At 47.9% G+C, this 26,049-nt stretch overlaps 1 pseudogene; it reads right to left on the bottom strand.

Moving 5' to 3' along the window:
* Positions 1-5,209: 5,209 nt before the first annotated feature.
* Positions 5,210-6,052, bottom strand: LOC142844716 (palmitoyltransferase ZDHHC3 pseudogene; annotated as a pseudogene).
* Positions 6,053-26,049: the final 19,997 nt, after the last annotated feature.

Genomic DNA, 26,049 nt, shown 5'->3' with positions numbered 1-26,049 from the left:
ACAAAATATTAACAAATTGTACACACACACACACACACACACACACACACACACACACACACACACAGTGCCCACACACATGAGTGTCATTTAGCTTAAGAATTCAGGATCAATTTAAATATTTAAAAGTAAGTATAGATATTTGCTATATAACTGTCTAAAGAGGAGAAAATATTTGGTGTTATCACTGACACAGAAAAATAACTTTGTGTGTGTATGTGGTGTGTGTGTGTGTGCTCAGATGGGCAACACTAATTGTACATGAAGTTGGGAGGGAGATGGGGAAGGGGATTCTAGGGGAGTAGAAGGGAGATGAACAGTTATGATGAACATGCATTGTATAAATGTATGGAACTTCAAAGAATAAAAAATATTAAATAAGGGCTGAAGATGTGCTTCCATGGTTACTACCATGAAAACCAGGGCTTGGTTCCCAGAACCCACATGGTGGCTCACAGCCATTCATAATGTCCAGGGTATCTGTTGGCCTTTTCTAACATCTATGGGCACTGGGCACCCACATGATGCACATACATACATACAGGCAAAACACTCATAGAATAAAACAAATGATCTAAAAACATAGAATATGTGAAATCAAAACCCAGAAGAAGATGAAAAATAAAAACAAACTGTGCTGGGGTTGCTAAGAGTAGTTGCAAGCTGTAATTTTGTTACTGTGCTTGATTTATAAAAATAAAGTTAAAAGTTGATGGAGCAATATTTAAAAATTATTTAGCTGACAACTGTATATTCTCATAGGGCAAAACGTGATGATACAATGCACTATGCAACATTTAAATCACACTAATTAGAACATTTATCATCTCACAAATGTATCATTTATTGTGGCGGGACCTCTAAAAGTGTACTCTTTTAGCGATTTGCAGGCATTCAGGATGCCATCACTAACTATGGTCACTGTGACTTGTAGCGGATCCTGTGTAATGGGAGCTTGGAACACTGACCTCCATCTTGCCTTTCCCATAAGCACGGAACCAAGGCACAGAAAGGGGGAAAACATCCTTGGACCTTAATGAAACAAAAAGAATTGAATGGAAAGACAAGCTAGAGGTAGCAGAATATTTTCAAATAGTTCTTGGAATGGGAGAAGCAAGAAGACTCAAGAGACTGTTAGAAGCAAACATTTTTATTTTTTATTCTTCAGGAATGGAGGTCAACCCAGAGAAAAGGCAAAAATAGCTGGTGTGCCATTTTGGTGTGTGTGGTGGTTTGAATGAGGATGTCTCCCAGAGAGATCTGAACATTTGGTCCCTAGTTGGTGGCAATGTTTGGGGAGGCTCCGAAGGTGTGTCGTTCCTTGAGGAAGTGCGACACTGGGGTGCACTCTCAAAGCTTTGTTGCTTGCTTTATCTGCTGCCCCTGATGATGAACTCCTATCCCACTGGAACCATAAGCCAAATAAACCTTTGCTTCTGAAAGTTACATTGTTCATGGTTATTATCCCAGCGATGAAGAAGGAATTAGTATGGTGCGATACAGTGATCTTTAAGGTTCCAGCCTGGAAGTGCCTTCTCTTTCCCACACCGGTACTTCAGAGAGTGACAGCCTTCACATTCGTCTAGCAGAGCCCCCTCCCTGAATTCCAGATTCTATTGGCTTAGGACACAAAGCCTTATTTAATGTATAGCCTGGGCTGGAGGTGCCTTCCCTTTCTGATTTGTGGGTTCAGTCACATAGCATACTGCCTGTGACTTTTCTACTGCAGGATGGATTGAGAGCATACAGATACGGAGGGGCCAGTGGCCAGTGAGGGAAGATAGGAACCGAGCGCTCCCTGCTTGCCTGTGACTCTCTGAGTGCACCTCATACTGAAAATGGAGTGTAATGAGTTATTTCTTATGCAGGGCAAGGGCTTGTCTCTAGAAAAACTCCACCCAGTTCAATTTAAAAAAAAATAATGGGAAAAAGACTTGAATTGACATGTCATAGGGAAAGATGCTGAGAGGACTCCATTCAGACAGGACAGACATCCATTCAGGGAGCCTCAAGGTTGCTACAGAAACAACAAGCAAAAACCTTCCAAGATGAAACCTGTGAGTTCGACAGGGTGGCAGAAAGGGAGCCTGGCACACTAAGGCAACCAGACCCTACATGCTGAGTATGGAAACTGAACCAAGGCGTACCACCATTCACAGGTGACTGAACACAGGGAGCAACTCAGAAAGAGCGGCCACCGAACCCCCGAAACACTGAAGTAGACAGCACATCGGGCTGTGAAGAGGAAGGCTTGGAGCAGCTTAGGGTCAGTTTCCCCCTAAACCCAGCAAGATCCCTCCTCTTTCCTTCTCTTTCTCTTCCCTTGGTTCTTCTTCTTTCTCCTCTTTCTCTCCCCCACTTCTCATCACTTTATTTTAAATTTTATTTATTATTATTATATAAGCATTATTGTTATTATTATTATTACTTTGAGACAGAGTATAATATGTAGCCCTGGTCGTCCTTGAACTCACTCTCTAGACCAGGCTAGCCTTGACCTCAGAGATCCACTAAGTAGTTGTCTTTTTATTGTCCACTGTAACTTTCTTTCAAAACATTTTTCAGATTATTTTATTTTATGTGTATGAGTGTTCTGTTCACACATATGTATGTGCATCATGTGACTCCCGGACCTGGAGTTGTTGACAGTCATGGACTGCCATGTGGGTGATGGGAATCTAACCCAGGTCCTCTGCGAGAACGAGTACTCTTAACCACTGGGCAATCTTTCCAGCCCAACTTTTTAATGGTGTGTGTGTGTGTGTGTGTGTGTGTGTGTGCATTTGTGCACATAGCGCGGGTGCGTGAGTGTCATAGTGGACATGTGGAAGCCTCCAGGAATTGGTTCTCTTACTGCATACTGTTGAGACAGTCTCTCTCCCGTTTCTCCCGCACTGCATACTCTGGGATGCTGGTCCATGCCCCTGTGCTTCTGGGCAATTTTCTTGTTTCTACCTCCTGTCTCACCTGGGATTACAGATGCGAGCTGTTGTGTATTCAGCTTTTTAGATAGGTTTCAGGGATAGCGCTTGGATACCAGGCTTGCCACCTCTCCATCCCTTCATTTTTCTCGCAGTAATTTTAAGTTCAAAGCAAAATTGGGCAGAAGGTACAGGGTCTAGTTCAGCCCCTTGCCCTGCACACTATCAACATCCCTCATGGATTTCTTTACTCACCTACACATAGAAAAGCTTACACTGAAATGTAAATGAAGAAGAGAATGAGTTACAACTCTTTTGGAAAGAAAGTTAGAGGAATCATCCCATATGACGTTACTGGCAGCCACAGCCAGTAACCAAGACAGAGGGCTGTGTGCAGGGGGCCAGAAACCAGGACCATGGAGATACTAGACACAGACTCTCCCAGATCAGAGGGAATCTGATTTCATGCCAAACGGAGCCAGTGGGAGAGAGACAATTTGTTGGCACACAGGCTCAAGTGACTGAACTTACAGAAGCCATGGAGAGCCTTATACCCAAGGAAATGCCCAAGAAACCAATTGGAAAAGCGGCAGAAGTCACAGAGACACTTCTCGGAAGAGGTAGACGGGTGGAAAACGGGCCCAGGAGAAGAGGCTTAGGTCTGTTAGCCAGGAGAGAAGCAAGAAGGGAAACCATCTGAGGTGTCACCACACACCCACGAGAATGGCTGGATGACATGCCTGGTGTTCCCACCAAAGGCTGGGAGGGTGTGGAGAAGACCCTCATCCCTGCTGGCAGCAGCAGAAGGCGTGAATGCCACAGGAAACAGGCACTGCAGGACTCACACACATCCCATTCTGCGACCAGTGAGTGCAGCCTTGGGTGCTGATGCCAGAGAAATAGAAATATACACACATCCGACTGCCACCCAATGCCCGTGGCAGCTTCATGGGCATATAACAGGTCCAAACTAGGAAAGACCCCAAAGCTCTTGCATGGACAAATGACCAAACACTGCAGCGGGTCCACAGCACTGATCATACTTATCAATAAATACAAACCAGCTACTACCATAGGCAAAATGCTGATGAATAATCAGGATAATATGATGAATAAATTAAAAAAATCCCTGAAAGATGGCATGCTATATAACTCCATTTATGTAGTGTGTTTGAAATGACAAAACTACAGAGATGCAGAAGATCTTAGTGTTTGCTCAGGTGAGGGGAGGGAGGGGCATCTGAAAAGGGGCAGGTCTGTGCTGGTGTGGCGCTAGACACACGAGCCCTCACGGATTTACATTTGTACCATGACAACTGCACAGTTCTGCAGGGTGGCGCCCATTTAGATTTCCTGGAGTTGGTATGATGTGGTATGTTGGTCATAGGAAGTGTCATAAGGTGGCACAGCAGGTTAAGGTACTAGGAGCCTCCTGTCATGTCTTATGGCTACCGGGGACCTCCAAATCCTAACCTTAAGGCAGATTTAATTATATTTAATTATTTCTGCCCCCTATTCTGAGGAATCTCTGGCTGATCTTGTACAGCCTGATAATAAGGTGGAACCCCCAGTTCTCCCCGTCATTCTAGTGGCTGGCGGGATCTGGAGTCAAATGTGAATAGATAAAACCAACCAAGGAATCAAGGTGGGACCAGCAACACGGTTCTTTAGGTAAAGGTACTTGCCATGATGCTCAGTAATCTCAGTGTGATGCTCAGGGTCCACAACCCCACAAGCAGGTCCTCTGACCTCCACAAAGCCCTGTGCATGTGTGCACTCCCCTAATCAGTAAATAAACACAACAAAGAGACAAAAAAAGTAAAGCTAGGGCATATCGACAAACCACAAAGAGCCTAATTAAAATCAAATCCAACAATATGAGAACAAAGCAACGAGAGGAAAAAAAAACCCGCACCCTACAATGGAACTGGACTGGTGAGGAATGCAAAGATGGCTCAAAGTGAGATGATGTCATGGTCGCTCACTGCAGAAAGCAGGTTATCAGCATGTGAATACTTTAGCATGTACAGTCAGCATCGAACAAGGGTGGGCACCAATGCAACACACTCATCCGTGGTTGGATGCCTTTAATGGCTTTCAAAGCCACAGGGGGACACACAGAGCACTCTCCTTGGGGTTTCCCCAACAGCTGGCTTTCCTGTCCTGTTTCCTTGCTCAGAAAATCGGAGGTATATTCCTTTTTATTCTGCCCTGCTTCTTTCTCCTTCAGGGAGCTAGCTAGTCCAGGTTTGTGTTGCTGTTCTTTGCTCTAGGGACCTGTGAGCGACTTAGGCCATATCGTGGTGCTCACTCGCTTTGGGACGTCCCGGAGAATGAAAAGGACTGAGCCAGGCTAGGGAAACTCGGGGGCCGCAAATGGCCTTCACGTTTGCCCACACGGACCATCTTCCCTGTGAACGCTTGTTCTGGTACAGCATCTCCTCAGTTGTGGTTTTGTCTGTGCAGATGGAGCACATCTGGCTGCAGAGCATCACCAAAGCAAAGAGGAAGCCCATTAAGGCCACTAGGAAGAGGAAGAGAATGGGGCTAGGTGGCGACGCGGTGCTGCCGGCATTCCACTCGCGCCAGGCGGGGCTGCGCAGGAAAGGGATGCCCAGCAGGAGCAGCACGTGGACTGAGATAAGCCCAGTGTACAGAGTGAAGAGCAAGAAGTATTTCTGGTTGTCCTCACCCACACAGTTGTTGACCCACGGGCAGTGGTGGTCATTCTTGCGAATGCAGCGTCCGCACACTATGCAGTGGTAAGCTCTCTCTGGTACAGCACTTAGGCAGAGGGGACAGTAGGACACGGTGTCAGGCCCGGGTGGGTTTCCCAGGGGCACAGAGCCTGGGTCAGTTAGCATAGTTCGTAGGTGCGACACGAGCGCCAGGGAGGCCAGCAGATGGAAGACCACACCGTTGGCTACGGCGTAGAATACGTTCTTAGATGGTATGAACAGGTCCCGGATCAGTATCCACGCAGCACTCAGCGTTAGCATCCATGTGGCAGTGGCGCATACGATGCCCAGGGGGTCCCACACAAACCAGTAGCTTTGCTCGGGGCCTTGCAGTGGGGTCTCTAGCCCGGCCCTGTGCTCAGAAGTGCCACGTTTTTGGACCCATGAGAACATTGTGAGAGTTCTCAGGCATGCTCATGGGCCAGCATCCTGGTGGTAGGCCCAGGCCCAGGAGGATCCTTCAGAGAGAAGATCTCAGTGCCTTAACCCTCCTCTCTGATCCAGCTTGTCTGGAATTTGTACCTACTGTCCTGGGCAGAGGCAGGGAGGGGCTGGGAGAGCTATCTGACAGGCTGATCCTTGCAGTGTTCTAGAATGCTCCCTCAGAGGGGTTTATGAACACAGAAAGGGCCTAGTCTCCCTCAAGGGCTGGAGGAAGGATGGGAGGAGGAGACACCCCTAGGGGCTGCCTTTTCCACTCCGAACTGACCTGTTAGAGCCTCATGACTTCCAGATAAACTTTCATGGCTTCGTTCCTTTGGAGAAACTGAGGCAAGAGGAAGTTAAATAAATTGTCACAAGAGATCAGGAAAGGGACTGTCTTGTCCTGTGTGGGGCTGCGGGACTGAAGGTCTACCCAGGGAATGTCTCAGGGTGCAAGAGGAGGGAACAGCAGTCTCTCCATGGAGGGGTGGTGTTGATAGAGGCGACAGCATCCATGCTCTGAAAGGCCAGCTCTAGCTTCCTCTGGAAAAGCATCCGCGTGGAGACTTCCCTCTAGAGCCCAGCAGGTGGATCCCTCACCTCTTACTGTGGAGGAAGGGAAGAGATACATAGCCTCTCAGCTGAGGGCAGGTGAGCGGAGAGGTGTGTGTAAACGTGGATGTCACTGCCTGCACATGACCGAGTCTCATTGGGGAACATGGCATACAGATTGGTTGGATGTACATTGTTTCTGTCAGCATCCCCATGAGAGTATCTGTCCTGTGGGAAAAGCTCACTGGGACCATCATAGCAACAATACGGTTGATGTAACCATGAGAGAAGAGTTATGGAGGCTCACCTAGGGACAGACGGGAAGCAAGAACATGTTGGGGAGTGCTGGGGCCTCTCGGAGAGGTCTGTGGCTTTTCAGGCATAGCAGTTCTTGGGCAAAGCTTCAAAGAAGAACTGGTCTCATTGTCTTCTCCATCCACAGCCCAAACTTAGTGGTGTGGAGGATGAATCTGGGTGGCTCGGCTTCCTGCAGCACCACCAGGTAGAGGGACTTGTTTGGCTGTGAACACAGCAGAGGCAAGCTCGGGGTGTGGGCACGTGTGGCTGTACTCAAGGACTTGTCTATACAGAGGCCAGGGAGCTTTGGGATTTCCAGGGTCCTGCAACATTGTAAAAAAAACCCTTGTGTTAGGCTGTGGGGATGTGTGCGTGTGTGTGTGTGTGTGTGTGTGTGTGTGTGTGTGTTTGTATGTGTGTGTGGTCTGGAACAAACCACAGTTGAAATCATTTCTGCTGTTCCTTGTGACAACACAATGTCCTTACGGATCTGTCTGTGTCAGTCACTGTTGCCACACCTAACAGGCTGGCATGCAGAGAGCCAAGAAACAAGCTCCAGTTTGCAGGTGAAATGCCCTTGTTGTCTCCACTCTCACCCCCTCATCAGGTCTCTTTGCTATAGGGGCGACCTTGCTTTGGGCGGGGGATTTGTGGGTGGTGAGGTTTCTGTCAACATACACATTCCAACTCTCAGTGATACAGAGTCCTCAGCCATGCTATCTCCATACCTGCGGGCCACCATGTTTCCTGCTGCTGGGAGCTTTCTGAGCTGTCACCTCTCTAGACCCTTCTCACCTCACACTCTTGACTTCCCTGGTGCCTGTTGGAAGCCATCAGCCAAGTGTCTGAGTTGTGAAAACAGAAACCTAGCTGTCTCAGTTAGGGTTTCTGTTGCCGTGCAGAGACGCCATGACCATGGCAGCCCTTGAAAAGAACACATTTAATTAGGGGTGGCTCACTTACAGTTTCAGAGGTTCAGTCCATTATCATGGCGGTGTGCAGGTAGATGTGGTGCTGGCTACATCTTGGCTTGCAGGGACCAGGAAAGTCGACCGAAACACTGGGCAGTATCCTGAGCATAGGAAACCTCCAAGGCTGCTCCACAGTGACACACTTCCTCCAACAAGACCACACCCACTCCAACAAAGCCACACCTCCCAATAGTGCCACTCCCTATGAGATTATGGTGGCCAATTACATTCAAACAACCACAATAACTGTTCACCTACTCGTTAGTCTCATATGATGGTGACTCACGTGAGGACTGGCAGGAATTTGGCTCTTAGGGACAGAATTGCAGAAAATCCTCTTGGAGGGGTGATGGGGTTTCTGGCATGAACCTCTTGTGTATTCTAGGCATTGGAATTCCTGTGTTTCGCTGCCAGATGCCCCATTTGAACTGTCTGGGTGCCCTTGTTGTTCCTTCCATTTCCGTACGTAAGTGCGTGTAGTTGCTGTCTCTGCCCATGGCTCAGGTGTGATGTGTGGTTCCCCGTACCCTTCCGTGGGTGGCACCTAAGTGTCGTGTGCCCTCACTGGGTTTTGTACTTGAGCCTGGTATCGGCAGCTATCTTGCTGGCGGTGCCCTGACTTAAATACTGGCTTTCAGTGGCTCATTACCAGCACTGTAGGTCTATAATGGAACTCCCCTGAGAACCATACTCTGCAGTGTGAACCTGGTGGCTTAGGTTCTAGTACTGGGCCCTGGTTAGGTTCTCTGTGTAGACTTTCAGAGGTGGTCTCAGGGTCTCCCTCTATCGATACCAACTGAGTGAAACCGGCAGAAAGGAAGTGTGTGGAAGGTACCTGGAAAAGGCTGGGGGTTGGCAGAATGGAGGCCTCAGGGTCTGAACATACCTGCAGGATGTTGGAGAGGTATAACCACAAGGTTTACTCTATTGGCTGTCAAGATGTTCCGTTCTGGGACAGGAATGTCACACAGCTTGGCTGTGGGGACTTGATGCCCCTGGTATCCAGTGGAAGAGAAGCTGGACTGGGTTCAGGTGAAGGGGCTTGCTTCCTGTTTAACACTGTGAGGGGATGTTCCTTGTTTCTATGCTGTAGAGGGCGTACTTTCTGATTTTTGCTTTGGAGGACACACTTCCTGTTTCTGTGCTTTGGAGGACAAACTTCCCGTTTCTGTCCTTTGGAGGATACATTTCCTGTTTCTGTGCTTTGAAGGACAAATTTCCTGTTTCTGTGCGTTGGAGGATAAACTTCCTGTTTCTGTCCTTTGGAGGATACATTTCCTGTTTCTGTCCTTTGGAGAATACATTTCCTGTTTCTGTGCTTTGGAGGACAAACTTCCTGTTTCCGGGCCTTAGAAGGCATACTTCCTGTTTCCTTGCTTCGGAAGATGTGCTTTCTGTTTTCATGCTTTGTTCTTGTCAGGTCCCAAATAAATCTGGGACAAATCTCACTAAGAACCCGTGGCTCCTCCCACCACTTCTCACCCCATCCCACCCTCAACCTCTCCAACCCATGGGCTGGTCTTTCCTTCCTTCCCTCAGCTTCTGATTCTGTAGAACTCAGCCATTTTGACTGCATGCTGTCTTGGTTCCCATGTGCTCTCTCGGTCCTCTGGGCCTCTCTCTCCTCTCTCTTTCTCTTTCTTCCCTCTCTACCCCCAAACCCTTCCCCTCATGGCTCTGTTCAGTCTGGATGCTTCCAGATGCCTCTGGCTGTGCTCTCCTTCATGTGTACCATAAAACCTTTCTCCTCAGCCATACCTAGGAGTAGGAATGTCTTCCTTTTCAGTCAGTCCTGTTGTCTGCCCAATCAGACTTCCTTCATCCTCAGCCTCTTCCCTAGAATCTGTACAGTTTCCTGAAATGTCCATGCATTCTCAGAGGCATGCAGGGTATCCTGAGAGTCCATGTGGCCACTTTACAGAACTTTCTGTTGTACATCAGCATTTTACCAAATTCTGTGGTTTTCTTCCATAATTAAGTCTGCGTTATAGCTGCAGACTGCGAGGGAAATCAGCCTCATTTCCTTTGCTGTTGGATTTCAGAGGTTCTGAACATTCATTGGCTCATCCAAAGATACAGGGTGTGTGTGTGGGGGGTAGAGTTAAGTTCTAGTTTCCCCATAATTAACCAGTGTGCTTTTCCTACTGGATCCTGCTTCTCCTTGCAACTGTAGCAGATTGGGTCCTAAAGTCTCCTGTGTTTTCCTTCCTTCTTTCTTTCTTTCTTTCTTTCTTTCTTTCTTTCTTTCGTTCGTTCGTTCTTTCTTTCTTTCTTTCTTTCTTTCTTTCTTTCTTTCTTTCTTTCCTTCCTTCCTTCCTCCTCCTCTTCCTCCTCCTCCTCCTCCTCCTCCTCCTCCTCCTCCTCCTCCTCCTCCTCCTCCTCCTCCTCCTCCTCCTCTTCTTCTTCTTCTTCTTCTTCTTCTTCTTCTTCTTCTTGAGACAGGGTTTTTATTTGTGTAGTCTTGACTGTCCTGGAACTCCCTCTGTATAGACCAGGCTGGTCTTGAACTCAGAGATCCACCTGTGCCTACCTCCTGAGTTTAAAGGTGTGCACCACCGTTGCCTGGCCGCTGACTTCCTCAGCTTTTCTTATCTGACAGTGTGACGTTGAGACCTGGAACAGCCCTCAGTCCTGTCCTTTGTGTTTCACTCACAGGGCTTGTCTTCTGTTTTCCTGCCTAACATTTTGATTTTCTTTTTATTGACTTATTCATACACGTTATTTTGAATTACACAAAACTGGACTTTTTTTTTTTTTTGATTTTTCGAGACAGGGTTTCTCTGTAGCTTTTGGTTCCTGTCCTGGAACTAGCTCTTGTAGACCAGGCTGGCCTCGAACTCACAGAGATCCGCCTGCCTCTGCCTCCCGAGTGCTGGGATTAAAGGCGTGCGCCACCACCGCCCGGCAAAACTGGACGTTTTAAATGTTATTTTTTTATACACCGACAGTAGGATACACAGTTCATCTTTTCTGAGTTTATTGTGCTTTTTACACGGCCAACTTGCTTGTGATTAATATTTGCAAATCCTTTGTGTATTTTGAAGGGGAAAGCATGTGCTCTGTCTGTGTGTATTTCCTAATCAACCATATTAACTATGATTTATTTCTATAGTTTCTTCTTTCTTTTCCATCTCAAGACTGAATTGTGGGTAAATTCTTTCACCGCATTTTTACTTACCTCCATTAACTTGTGTCAGTTGTTACTCAGCACAGGTGGGTTCACTGCAGGGGTTCAGTATTTGGGTGGCACCTTTAGTCCAGATGATGCAGTCTTCCCATCCCCCCACCGCTGCTGTCTTTGCCCAAGTTGTGTCTCATGTCCTCTTCCGTGGTCGCTCGTGTTAGTTAGTTACTTTTCTCATTGCTCGCCAGATAACTGATGAGAAGCCACTTCGGAGTGGAAGGACGCATCTCGGCTCACAGTTTGAGAGTGCAATCCCTCATGGTGGAGGAGATGCTGATGCAAACAACCGCTCTGACCTCAGTAGGAATCGGAGATTTTTCCTGAGACAAATAAGAGTGACCAGAGCTCATGGACACAGATTCAGGTTGTCTTGCATAACACGTTTCAGGGTGGAAGAGGTACCAGGGTTTTACAGTTACAGGATAAAAGAAAGTCATAAACGCAGGCATTTCTAGATACTGCTGGGGACTGCACAGTGGGGCGGTCTCTTCTATAGGCCTCAGATACTTATCTGAAGGCATTTTTAGGCTTCTGGTTCGTGGAAGCCAGTGGTTTGTTCAGTTAATGTATCCTTAAAGGTAATACCCCAGCTCATGAGGATGACACAGAGGGGAACAATGAACAGTTATTAAGGGGGCTAAAGTGAGCTTAGGATAATTGGCTTTGACTTGCAACATTTGAATGTGGGAGTGTGCATATCCCTGAAACCTGGCCACGCACAGTTGGCTCTGCCCAAGGACACATCTGGGATCTAAGTATGTGTTTTTGAGAAAGGATGCTCTCACAGATTACTTCTACATAATTCATCAGTAGTGAAAACACACAGGAATTAGTGTTCTCGGAGGTTCCCAGGCTCCAGTCATTCTGAAGCTCCCCACTGTGTGTAGGTGTATAAACTAATTTATGTAGATGTGCTGTGCAGTTCCATCTACTTTGATGTATTTGGGAAGCATCTGACCCAGGAAACTGGACCTCAGTCCCCTATGAGGAGTGAGTTGGGCAATGGTAAGGAGAGGGTATGACCCAAGTCTGAAGAGGGAGAGCTGAGGCCAAGCAAGATGGGTGCCACTTCCAGGGGACCTCAAAGGAGTAAGAGTAGCTTTTTAAAAGCTGTGAGAAGAGCTTGGGTCTTAGGGGCATCATTCCCACAATAGAATGACAACTGGACACTAGCCGTCACTCTTGGATCCAGCCTGTCTGAGGGAAGCCACTAAGCCTCTCTAGGCTGAAGCAACCCTGCACCGGGACCTGCTGTGCCTGGGGTGTGCACGCTCACTCCTCCACAGGGAGGTTGCTCCAAGACACAGGCGCTCTGCCTGGACTCTCTCACTCCCTATAAGACTCCATACACCGGTCCTGTCTGACTGGCAGCTCTTCTTTGGCTCTCTCCCTTCCTTGCTTCACCTCCCTGTACCACCTAGGATATGACCTTGAGTCGGCTTCCTGCACACTCAAATTCCTGTTCCAGGATGTATATAACCTCTTAAAGGGTTGTGGCTGTCCTCCCTGTGAAAGCTGGAGAGAGCACCCACAGCCCTGGGATATGCAAGATAAAGGCAGGTCCCTGCATTTTGATAACCCCTTGAAGAACACATGGACTGAAGCCCTGGAGGCCTAGCTTTCTCTTAACAAAATTGGCTGTTCTGCCAGTGTGAGAGGCTGTTCTGAGCAAGAGATGCTGGTTTCCAGCTAGAAGGTCCAGCCAGGATCTGGGCAGAGGGAGGTGAGAGACTGGGTCAGAATGTGCACAGGCCAGAGTCCTGATGGACATACATGGAAGAAAGAGTGAACCAACTCTTGTAAGATGTCCTGAGGTACACATGTATGTGCATGCACACACTCAATAAAAATGAAATAAAATATTTACTGTCCAATTTATTTCTAAGAGGTCCTTCTCATTAGTAGCCAGGTACTTGTGAGCATGTACTGGCCCAGGCTGGATAAGTCTTCATGGTTCTTTTGGACTCATCTGGGTGGAATTCAGAGCTTCAAGTCCTTGCCTTTTTGATGGGGTTCTTGTGATGTCAAACATTCCCTGTGTTTTGGCTAGTTGAATCTGGTTGTCCCTCGGAGGGCTGGTCTCCACATCTTTCTGGTGGCCTCATGATTTCTCCCGCAGGAGTGAGGCTATACTCTGTTTTGGGCGGTGTGAGGGTTTTCCCTCTAGGTTGGAGGTGCTCACCTCCGTTCTTCTGTTTTGACATGAGGCTGCTGTGGGGTGGGTTCTGACTTGGCTTTGTCACTGATGATCACTACCTGTGCCTGCATGAGCATTCTACCCTGGCTGTGATGGTTGCAGCTCTCCTGGTTTCTGGTTTTGTATTAGCTTCATGTTGGTCTTCTTTTCTGACATTTATAAACTACCATGGGCAGGTGGCCCTGAGTCTTCTGGGATCCCCTGCATAGCTGCTGCTCTGCCTGAATTCCCCCAAGGCATCCAGGATGAGGACAAGAGCTGCAAGAGAAGTGGGAAGGTTGAATGACCCTTTTGTCCCCGGCCTGGCTGGCTGGAATGCCCTTGCCTTCCAGTTAGTAGCTTGGAAAGTTGTTCAGCTGACAGAGGAGAGGATCTTTGAATTCAATAAATACAGACAAAGTAGAAAAACAAGAGATGCAAACATCCCAGAGGCTTAAGTGACCTGTTCACATAAAGCAGACAGATGGGGACTTTAAGAGAAAGGACACTCCAATTAATCAGGAGACAAACCAGCTTTAAGTGATTGTTTTTGGGAGAATTGACCTCCCTTTGTGGCTCTGTAGATTCCCTCCCCAGATGCAGAAAGTACACATTAGAAGGGTATGAACTCGATTACACTGTCTGGGGCACACTCATACACTGACAAAAAAATCATACTGCTTATCAAACACACACACAGACACAGACACAGACACACAGACACACAGACACACACATACACTTTCCAGTAATACATGTGCGCACACACAGCTCATCACATGGGCACCCAAGAATTCATACACTACTCAATAAAACACACACTGCTCAGTAACAAACTGTCCAGAACACATTCACACACACATAGAGCTCAGTGTATATTCACATAAATATGCAAAAACACATTCACGTTGCTCAGTAACAGGTTCATGCATGCCTACCACACATACACATTTGCACATCGCTCAGCACACACACAAATGCACAATTACACATGTGTACTCACACATCCTACCTACACAGACACCCCACTTTCCTGAAAGCCTCTTTACCCCTCTTGTGGTTTCCTTTTTAATAAAGGAGAGTGTATTATTAGAACAAGCTTCCTCTGGCTTGCAGGTGATTTCTGTGCCGACTCTAAGTTCTGGCACAGTGAGATAAATCCCCCTTGGAGTTGGGGGTAGAAGGGATGCTCACCAACGCGTCTCAGCTGGTGCTGGAAACAAAACCACAACAAGAGGAAGCAGAAGTTGGTGTTTTCACAAAGCTATTCCATTTTCTGACAAGAAACTTCAATTAGTGAGCGCTCAACCACATCCAGTCACTCGGGTATTAGAGTTTTTGAACTTAAACTCAACACTGGTAATGAGATGGCAATCTCCAAACACGGAGTTTCCCACAGCGTTTGTGTCCTCCCGTTGAGGCCGCCGAGTAGATTCCAGGTAACAGGAATGGGGAGATAATTTTGATGACTTGGTGACTTCTCCCTGTATGTTTTACTTCCCTCCTTTCTTCTATTTTTTTTGATTTGTGTGTTTGTGTGTGTTTTTGTGTATGTACATGTGTGTACATACAGAGGCCAAAGGATAATTTCAGGTGTCCTTTGATTGCTAACTTTTTAATATTATTTTTTCAAAAAGATTTAAAAATGATCTAAAATTATATGTGTATATATGTATGTGTGTGTGTGTGTCCATGAGCAGACACACGCCTGTGAGTAGGGTGATAAGAGGGTATGCTGGGTCCTCTGGGTTTGGAGTTCCAGGCAGCTGTGGGCCCCTTGACATGGGGTTCTCTGCAAGAGCAGGGCACACTGTTAACTGTGGAGCCACATCTCAAGCCTTATTTACTTACGGAGACAGTGTCTCTTACTGAACCTGAAGCTTGTAGATTCAGTTAGACTGGCTGGCCAGTTAGCTTCAGGAATACTCCAGTCTCTAATCCCCTAGTTTGGGCCTTACAGACGTGTGCTGCCATATCTGGCGTTGACTGGGATGCGTGGGATCTGAGTGAAGGCTCTCACGCATGTGTGGAGGCGCCTTACTCACTGAACCATATTTTTTGTACTTCCTTTTGGCCCTGATGGCGTTTAGAAAGAAAACGGACCCAGAGGTAGTAGCACTAATGAGAGGTGTGGCCTTGTTGGAGTAGGTGTGGCCTTGTTGGAGTAGGAGTGGTCTTGTTGGAGTAGGTGTGGCCTTGTTGGAGTAGGAGTGGTCTTGTTGGAGTAGGTGTGGCCTTGTTGGAGTAGGTGTGGCCTTGTTGGAGTAGGTGTGGCCTTGTTGGAGTAGGAGTGGTCTTGTTGGAGTAGGTGTGGCCTTGTTGGAGTAGGTGTGGCCTTGTTGGAGTAGGTGTGGCCTTGTTGGAGTAGGTGTGTGTCATGGTGGAGTTGGGCTTTGAGGTCTTCCACGCTCAAGTTATGCCCAGTGACACAGTTCAGTTTCTGTTGCTTGTGGCTCAAGATGTAGAACTCTGAGCTCCTTCTCTAGGTCCGTGTCTGCCCATTTGTGGCCATATCCCACTATGATGATAATGGACTGAACCTCTGAACTGCAAGTGAGCCACCCCAACTAAATGTTTTCCTTTATAAGAGCTGCTCTGGTCATGGTGTCTCTTCACAGCAATAGAAGCCCTAACTAAGACAGTCCCTATATGCCCTTTCTGAGTTCAGAAGGATCTCCCAAGGGTGCTGACTTTCCTATTGGTATCTATCTTGGGAAGCAAGGCAAAGCCACCTGAGAGCACAGGAACTCTCATTTAAATTTTATATCCCCACCTTCTTCTCTTTTCATATGACTTGGACAGCTACCTGTGCGAGTAGGCCTGGGGCAGACAACGAGACTGGCAGGGTGGATCCCACCCATCCTGGCCGAAAAGACGGAAGTACTCCTGGGTGGTGTTTTGGGTGAAGCTTTAGCTGTCTTGCACCAGTCAGGGGGAAGGCTCATGACTCACCGGGCTGGGAGACTTTCACCTCATTTGTTTTGACAGCCCCGATCCTGCTGTATTAGAAAATGTGCCAGTTTCCCACCCAGAGTTGCTGCCTTCCCTCACTAGGTGGGTGGGCGTTCTCTGTGGTCTGTGTCAGTTACACATGTAAGCACAGGGCCAGGGAGGCTGCCTGTCATTGGGATCAACACTATGGCTGTGATGGCTATGGGCACCGGGTGACAGATGATGACTCACCTCTGTAATTTAGGGTTTTTGTGGCAGGACAGTGCCTCTTGCCCAGTTCCCGGTCCAACGAGTGTGACTTCCTGACACGATTCCCTTCCCAGCACCTGGGCTCTGACCCTTTCTCCTTGAGACTGTCACTGTGTTTGAGGATACAATCCACTGCAGGATCCCTAGGAGTTAGAATGCAGTGGACCCAATAAAAAAGATTCTTAGTTCTGTGCCAGCCGTGAGGAAGGCCGGCCTGCTTATGCCTGAGAGATCCTTCATGTTGCAGTTCTCGGTCCCTCTTCTCCAAGTCACTGCATCCAGCTCATCAGAAAGCGACCCAGGCCATGGGCCAGGTCCCTTGAAAGAAGAAGTCACATCTGCAAAGGATTGACAAAAAATCACGGACATACATTATTGCTTGGAGAAGGGAGCAGGGTTAGATGGCGTTCAGCACTCCAGATGAAATAAAACGTTTGCTTTCTCATGCGGCTCCAGATCTTGAAAGTTCGTGTCTGTCTGAAATGCCTTCTCCTCTATAGCGTTTCCTTATTCTTTCAAAGCAGTCTTCACACTCTGTGCTGCCGTGGTGTCCCTTTGATCCCTGGCTTCTCAGTAGGACTACTTGTTGGCCTTGGTGCTCATACCAACCAGGAATGCATCTCCAAGAACCTGAAAAGGCCCAGGAGGGTTAGTTGAAGGGCCTTGGATGCTCCCAAGGTGCAAAGGACACCTGCCACTGACTCTGGTGCAGGTTTCCTGGGCTGCTGTGAAATTATCACCAACTGGGACATAAATCTATAGTCGCGTCACCTCTTGCATCTGAAGCAGAAGTCTAGAACGGGAGGAGGAACAGGGCTGATGATGTGCAACGGTTCTTGCTGTTCCTTTACTGCCGGTGGCAGCAGCCATTCTTGGCTGGTACCTGCATCCATCTATGTGGCTGCACACGGCTTCCTGAATCTTCTCTCTTCCACAAGGACACCTGCCAGTCCAAGACCTAAAATGTCCTGATTTCAAGTGTCTTAGTCAGTGTTCTATGGCTGTGAAGAGACACCATGACCAAGGCAACCCTTATGAAAGAAAATATTTCATTGGGAGCTTGCTTACACTCTCTTGCTTAGCCATTGTCATCATGGCAGGGAGCATGACAACATGCATGCAGCTTCTGGAGTAGGTGAGAGCTACGTCCTGATCTGGAGGCAGAGATGGGGGAGGGGAGCACATGGAAAGGGGAGAGGCTGGGCCTGTCTTGAGCTTTTGAAATCTCAAAGTCCACCCTTAGTGATACATTCCCTCCAACTGGGGTTTGTCTTCTAGACATTCTAATCCTCATATAGTGCCACTCCCTGATGACTAAGCGTTCAAATGGATGAACCTATGGGGACCATTCTCATTTAAACCACACACCAAGTAGGTCTGTTTGGAGGTTCGAGTGTAATGGGGGCAGCCTCTGCCACATGTTGTAGCCGTGAACTCAGCTGCTCTGCCGTGCCTTCCCCACTGGGACGGTCTGGCACTGAGGGTTTGTTAGTACAGTCAAATATTTAGGAAGCAGAGAGGTGGGAATCGGGAGGGGATAATGTTCAAAGTCCTGCTTTTAGCCACCTCCTGTCTCTAGCTAGGATTCATCTTGTGAGGGTTCTGAAGCATCCCCAAAATGTGTCACTAAACATTCAAAGCATGAACCAATGGTGGTGGTGGGATGACAATGCTGACCACATGCATTTCAGGTTTAAACCATAATGCCTTTCCGATACCATGTGCTTTCTTCTCCCAGGCTCACAATTGTATGCATGCTTCAAATATTCATGAGGGGACTCAGCTTTTTGGAGACAGGGTCTTCAAATTCACTAAGTAGTGGAGGATGGCCTTGAACTTCTGATCCTCCTGCCTCTACTCAAGTTCTAGGATGACAACTGTGTGTTCCCAGCTTCTGCAGTGTGGGGGGGATTGAAGCTGAAGCTTTGTGCATGCTACCAACGGAGCCACATCTCCAGCCCATGGCGGGTCCTCATTTTTAAACACTGCAAACTCCATACATAAGTAGGAACATTTGTAGTTCAGGAAATGTGTCCTCGCGTATCTCTTTGGGTTTCGCCCTGTGAGTTCTGAACCACTTCACAAACAGGCAATAATCCACTCGGACAGACGCGGAGCACCGGGACTTCAGAATAATTAGCGGAGGGTGTTAACTAGCGGTGCTGCCAAAAACTTTGGCTCCAGGTCCAAGATGAGTGTCTGTGCACAGGAGGGGCCTGTTCCCGTGGTGAATTCCCATCACGATGCCTCTGATTTCCTGTCCAGCTAATGATCAGAAAGCGATAGCCCAAGAACTGACAGGCTGCCCCTTGCTTCTCAGCCTGCCCAGGCTGCTGGTTTCAGGGGTAGTTTATCATGCCAGAATGCCTAATGATACCAGCTCCCAACACCTGTGGTCCTAGCAACCTCCAGAGCGGAACATTTTGAGGTGATGTGTTTCCAAAGAATTTAATAAGTACCTGGGGCTTGGGAAGTGGGTTAGCTAACTGGTAGCACCAGCCGTGGAGCACAAGGACCTGAGTTTGATTCTCAGAACTTCAGTTAAAAAAGTCAGGTAGGTGGTATGAACTTTTAATCCCAGAGCTGGGGAGGATCCTGGCACTCACTGGCCAGCTGACTGGTCTAACTTACTTTGTAAGTTCCAGGCCATTAAGAGACTACCAAAAACCAAGGTGGCTGGGGGTACTTGAGGAATGACATCTGAGGTTGTCCTTGAGGTGACACACTTCATCTAACAAGACCATACCTACTCCAACAAAACAACGCCTCCTAATAGTGCCACTTCTCATGAAATGATGGAGACCAATTGCATTCAAACTACCACAGTTGGGAAGGAAGGAAAGAGGACTCTCTATTCTGGCCCCCAGGACTCTTGCTCTGAGCTGTAGGTAGTGTGTGAGTTCTCTGGGAGGGTACTTAGATTTCTGTCTGAGTGGTATCAGGTCTGGATTTCTTTCTCAAGGCTACTTGGCCTGATGCTCTGTGTTCTCACCTCTTGACTCTGCTTTGGCACCTGGGTCTGGAGGGCTGATTTGGCACTGTCTCTACCTGCTACACCACCCAACATGGAGTCTCACGTCCTCAGGGCCTGCCAAGAGAGTGGAAGGGAGGAACTGACATCTAGATTGGGGATGAAGTCAGTCTGCTTGCCCACTTTCTGCAGGATGGCCGCCCTCTTCATGTCTCAGCCATGCTGTGTTGCTTCCTTCCCAGCTCTGCAGGCACCTGGCCGAGAGATGAGAGCAATCGGTGTGGGGGCCACCTAGTACCATGTGGATGGCCCAGTACGTGGTGGGGTGGCTTCACCATGGCCCTGCTCTGTGACACTGTCCCTTTGGGCCTTCGGGAAGTTTGTCCCCTTGTGAAGATTCTATTCTTGCCTGTTTCCTATTGTGTTTTAAAGCTTTTCTTTTTTAATATAAAAATTGATTTGTGAGGCAATTTGTGCGATGTGGATATTGGTTTTCTTTGCTTGTTCAATGTTTTTGGGTGAACGTACGTTCTCAAGGTTTGGTAGTTGCAGTCATCAATAATTTCCCCATGTATGAAAAGCTTTTCCCTCTGCCTCGGTGAAGAGACTTTTTTCTACACCATTCCTAGAAAATGTTAGCCACAGACTTTCTTTAATGTCTAGGTCTGTAGTTCATGAGTATATTTTTGCTATAGGTCTTGGGAGGGGGACAGAGCCTGCTTCCCTTCTGCATATGGTTTTTGCACGTGAGCACAGTTGAATGTTGCTCCTGTCTGTGGTTTCCAAAGTCTAAAGAAATTCACCATTTGAAGTGTGCAAGGAGGTGAGTGAGACCTGGGGTGTGGCCAGAGCTGGGGTGAGGTAGCCCTCCTCTGGATCTACTGTGCTGTGGACATCTGCAGAATCAGACTGTCCCGGCCACTTCATGCTCCTCCCTGGATCTGCTCATGTGTCTGAGTGGACACTGCCTTGCCCTTCTCCTTCGCTATTCAGAGAACCACTGTCCTTAATGCCTTTCTCTCTCATGCAAGTTGGAGGCTCAGCCTTCCAGATACTGCAAAAAATTAACCTTGCAGATAGGCTAGAGGAGAACTGACATCCTTCTGTTTTCTAGTTCATGGAAAAGGAGAGTCCCCCTGTCACGTTCTCGGTAATGCTTCTTAGGAAGTTTCAGAAATCTGTCCAGGGTCATCTGGCCTGGAGTAGATGTACTTCTAAATCTCATCTATGTTAAAATGTTATTGTAAGTGGTTTCTTTTAGAATGCTCATTTTGTAGCAGCTTATGTAGAAAGAATTGATTTTGTTGTATTGATTTTGTCTTCTGCAGTCTTGCTTAACTCTCTTATTAATTCCCGCACTTTATCTATAGATAATTTGATCTTATCATCTATGAATAGACAGTTTATCGTCTGTCTCCCCTTTTAATCCCTTTCCCCCTATTTGTAGGTAGGCATCTAGCACAGTGGTTGGGGCTAATAGAAACCAGAGTTTGCCTTTCTCTTACTAACAAGGTCACTTTTTGTGTAACTCCCTCCCTCCTTTTCTTCCTCCCTCTCTCTCTTCATTTACTTTCTTCCATTCATCCATCCTTCTTTCCTTCTTCCTCTCTTCCTCCTTCACATCCTTCCTTTCTCTCTCTCCCCCTCCCTCCCTTCCTTTCCCTTTCTTCCACTCATCCTTCCATCTTTTTTTTTCTTTTTTTTTTTATTTTTTTTAAATTTATTTATTTATTAAAGATTTCTGTCTCTTCCCCGCCACCGCCTCCCATTTCCCTCCCCCTCCCCCAATTAAGTCTCCCCCCCAGCCCGAAAAGCAATCAGGGTTCCCTGTCCTGTGGGAAGTCCAAGGAACCCCCACCTCCATCCAGGTCTAGTAGGTTGAGCATCCAAACTGCCTAGGCTCCCACAAAGCCAGTGCGTGCAGTAGGATCAGAAACCCATTGCCATTGTTCTTGAGTTCTCAGTAGTCCTCATTGTCCGCTATGTTCAGAGAGTCCGGTTTTATCCCAGGCTTTTCCAGACCCAGGCCAGCTGGCCTTGGTGAGTTCCCAATAGAACATCCCCATTGTCTCAATGTGTGGGTGCACCCCTCGCGGTCCTGAGTTCCATGCTCGTGCTCTCTCTCTTTCTGCTCCTGATTTGGACCTTGAGATTTCAGTCCTGTGCTCCAATTTAGGTCTCTGTCTCTGTCTCCTTTCATCGCTTGCTGAAGGTTAATATTCAGGAGGATGCCTATATGTTTTTCTTTGGGTTCTCCTTATTTAGCTTCTCTAGGATCACTAATTATAAGCTCAATGTCCTTGGTTTATGGCTAGAAACCAAATATGAGTGAGTACATCCCATGTTCCTCTTTTTGGGTCTGGCTTACCTCACTCAGGATAGTGTTTTCTATTTCCATCCATTTGTATGCAAAATTCATGAAGTCCTTGTTTTTTATTGCTGAGTAGTACTCTAATATGTATAAATTCCATACTTTCTTCATCCATTCTTCCATTGAAGGGCATCTAGGTTGTTTCCAGGTTCTGGCTATCACAAACAATGCTGCTATGAACATTGTAGAGCATATACTTTTGTTGTATGATAAGGCCTCTCTTGGGTATATTCCCAAGAGTGGTATTGCTGGGTCCAGGGGTGCTTCCATCTTTTTTCTTTCTTCCTCTTTTCCTCTTTCACATTCTTCCTTCCTTTCTCTCTCTACCCCTCCTCTCCCCTTCCTCCCCTCCTTTCCTTTTCTTTGAGATGCTAAGGATAAAATTCAGCACCTCACACCTGCTGGGCAAGTGACCCACTCCAGCATGGCATCCAGAGCATTTCTGAAGTTCCCTTGGTATACTCTTCAGAAAGGCCCCCACACTCAAATCAGAGCATGCCGATATTTCAGAATCCATTCTAGCAGTTGAGGCCTGGGATCTTGTTTTTGCTTCTACTTCCTGCTGGCTTTTCATGTAGCATCTAGTTCTTTTGTGTAGTAATAAGAGTGTTGGGTGCTGTTCTGTTGTATTAAGAGCGGCGGGGCTGCATCCCTGGCACCCTGGCCGCCCGGCTAGCTCATGCCCCGAAATAACAACACACAAATTGTATTCATTTAAACACTGCTTGGCCCTTTAGCTCTAGCCCTTACTGATATCCGGATCAACCCATCTCTAATAATCTGTGAGCACCGGTCTTACTGGGAAGATTCTAGGCTACGTCCATCCTGGGTCGGAGCTTCATCGCGTGTGTCTCAGAGAGCAGAGCTCTCACGTCTGCCCTGGAGAGGGGAGCATGGCGTCTCTGCTCCAGAGAGCAGAGCTGTCAGTCTGAGCTCACTTCCTCTTCCTCCCAGCATTCTGTTCTGTTTACTCCTCCCACCTATGTTTTAACTATGAGGGCCAGCCAAGCAGTTTCTTTATTGCTTAACCAATGAAATCAACAAATTGATATATGACACTCCCACATCACTCTTGAGTCTGGTCTACTTTTCTTTTTTTTTGTTGCTCATTTTTATTTGTTGGTCAAAATTAATTTGCACTTTGACAATTTCATATATGCATGGAATATATTTTGATCACATTCACCCCATTATCCTCCTTTGTTGACCTTCTGCTCCCACTGAACACCGAGGAGGAAGGGGCAAAAGATGTAAAGAGTAGAGAAAGAGGGAGGAGTGCCAACCTGTCTGGGGCCATGTATCCATCTCTACCATATCCCTGGGACTCGGCAGGCCAGGATGCTCCAATGATTTTGGGTCTCTACCTGTACAGACTCTGGTTCTCCGGTACAGGTCCACGTTTCTCTCTCTCTCCTTTCCTCTCCCCAGTTTTGCAGTTTGGATACGAAGGTAGATGTGCCAAAGGCTCCATCCTCAGCAGGTAGATCAAACACTGAGAAGCCTTAATATACTGGTGGCTCCATCTGATGGCACTATTGGGAGATGAAGCCCAGTTGGAGGGTATGACCCAGAAAGATATACTTTACTCCCAGCTGCTTTATAGGTCTCTGCTTCCTGGCCACTGTGAAGCTTGGTTCCACCATGTTCTTTAGCTATGCTGTGACTCATTACGGCCCAGAAACACAGAGCTTAGGGACCTTCAATGGTCTGAAACCACCAGCCACAGCAAGCCCTTTCTCAGTCAGGAAAAGTAATGAAATGCCCCCTTCCCCGAGACCCCTGTTGATTCTTCATCAGAGTGGGGTGGTTTGGCCAATGCTATCTTTGGGAAAGGAAGTTCATCACAGTGGTTTCCCAAAAGACCTCCTTGATGGTACCTTGTGGTGTTTTTGATTTTCCAGTCTTCTCTAAGCTCAGGTGTGCTCTGAGTAGGCCTCCCACTGAGTGCTAGCATGTGGTCATGGAGATCCTAACCCTGTTCTATCCCTCGAGAGGCTCAGGTTTCCATGTGTCCTAAAGGGCCCGTGTGGAGACGACCACACTGCTTTCTCCTTTGTGGTCTCCCCACTTACTGAGCTCTGGGTCACTCTGGGTTGGTTCTGGCAGCCAAGCAACAGCAATGAGGGTCACGGGGCCACTTGAGAACTATTCAGCCGCAATGTGTGGAGAACTGGCCCTCAAGGCATCGTGGGAGGATGACAGGAGGAGATCTGTCTGGGCCATGGGGCTGGAAAGGCAGCTCCTGAGCTGGAACCATCTAGTCCATGGCCAAAAGGGAGCCAGTCTTTAGAGTCTGTCTGGGAACACTTGCATGGTTGCTGGCCACCTGTTATTCACCATTCAAGCAGCAGGGAGCAGGAGAGGACAAAGTGGGTGTCACGATTAGCCTTGTCAGCTTTGCACAACCTGGGAAAAGAGTCCCAAAGAGGAATTGTTCATGGACATATTGGGGGAGATTGTCAGAATTAAGTAAGTAGACATAGGAAGACCTAATCCGTCATAGTTAGGGAAAGGCGCCACCCACGGCTAGTTTTAACTGTCAACACAATCTAGAATTATCTGGGAAGAGCTGCTCACTGAGGGGCACAGCCTATTCTGGGTGGCACCCTTCCCTGGGTTTGGGTCCTGAACTGTGTAAGGGTAGAGAAATGAAGAGCACTAGACATCATGAGTGCACTTTTTCTCTCTGCTCTTGATGGCGGATGCGATGTGAAGGCTGTCTCAAGCTCCTGCTACAGTGACTTCCGCACAGTGATGGGCTGTAACCTCGAGTTGTGGGCTAAAAAAACCCCTCATTCCCTAAGCTGCTTTTCGTCAGGATATTTAATCACAGGAGCAGAAATGAAAAAGAGCAGGGAGACTTGCAGAATGATGTCCAACAAGGCCCTGACTCTTCTTCCTCTCATTCCTGCTGCTCACTTGCTCGTTCACTCAGGGCTCAGCTAGTCATGCCTTTGAGATGACCTGAGCCTCAGCATCCCCTGTAGCATCCCCACTCTGACCGCATGCTTTGGTGGCTTCTCTCAGCCTCACTTTCCTGTACCAGGGTCTCTGCACATAACTTAGTCATCTTGGCTGACCTTCCAGGCTCTGTGGAACCTGCAATCCTGCCCAGCTCCTGTGTGGTTCAATGTAGGCTAGCCTGGTCCAGAGGTACACTCTAGAGCTCTAACCCATTCACTTCTCTGCAGCCTTTGAGGGTTGGTGGCAAGTGGGCAGGCAGGGAGCAGTTGTTATAAGGACAAGGAGCATCTGGGGCCACTCTGGGCTCTTCTTGGGATGGCCTAATTCTGCATGCTGGTTTTCTTTGAGTCCCTTGAGTCAAGCAGTGGAGGCTGATGGCCCCTGGTACGCCTGTTTGATACCAAGCTAACTATGACACCATAGAGGGAACCAGAGACCTTTGGGTTTCCACTGTCTTGTTAGCTAAAACAGCCCTTCCGACTATGGAAGAACACGGACATCTCGGGGGCAGGACAAAGAGGGAACTGAAGGACAGGGCCCTGTCCTGGCACCACATCCCTCGTGACTGCTAATTGTACCATGATATTCACATCCAGCAAAGATGCCGGCAGCTTGCGCAGCCCAGCTACAGAGGAGTGTTATAAAAGGAGCAGCCTCCCCGGCCGTCCTCCTTTCTGGATCACTGGTTTCCTCATCACCAGTGCTAACAGGCTGGTGCTGCCACGTCAGGCTCAATACATCACGGTTTAATCAGACGTGGCAGCTGCCGGGCAGCCCAGCCCTGTGACAGCTTGCAGCCGAAAAGGCTCTGATCCGACCAAAACATCTTAATGCTGCAAATGAGCCTCGGGCTGAGTCCACCTCAAACAGGAAACCTGATGGCAGGTTCCATCCTCCATGGACCCCTGATGGTGCCTCTCTCTGTTCCCGGAGACCACCATCTGGAGTTTAGAGGCTTCTGAATAAGGCACAAAGAGCAGATGTGTGTGATGATGAAGCCCACTTCTCCACTGGAGTGGCGGAGAGGATGAGGACATTGTCGTTAGAGTTCTTGTCTGGAGACAGAAGCACAGACACGGACTGTGTGGTCAAGGACACCCATCCTGGCTTTGGTCTTGGTCCATTTTCTGTGCTAGCCTTTTTCCCAATGTTGGACTCAGTTTCTAACCTCTTACTTACAGCACTGACCCCTTAACAGCAATCCTACCTATGACCTGGTTACTCCTGCTTGGTGTAGTCTAGAAACATTCTTGTTTGGCTTGACTCTTACAAGACAGGGA

Source organism: Microtus pennsylvanicus, chromosome 2 (genome assembly GCF_037038515.1).
Source record: "Microtus pennsylvanicus isolate mMicPen1 chromosome 2, mMicPen1.hap1, whole genome shotgun sequence".
Lineage (NCBI taxonomy): Eukaryota > Metazoa > Chordata > Mammalia > Rodentia > Cricetidae > Microtus > Microtus pennsylvanicus.
The sequence above is the reverse complement of the archived record's forward strand: the minus strand, read 5'-3'. Positions and strand labels throughout refer to the sequence as shown.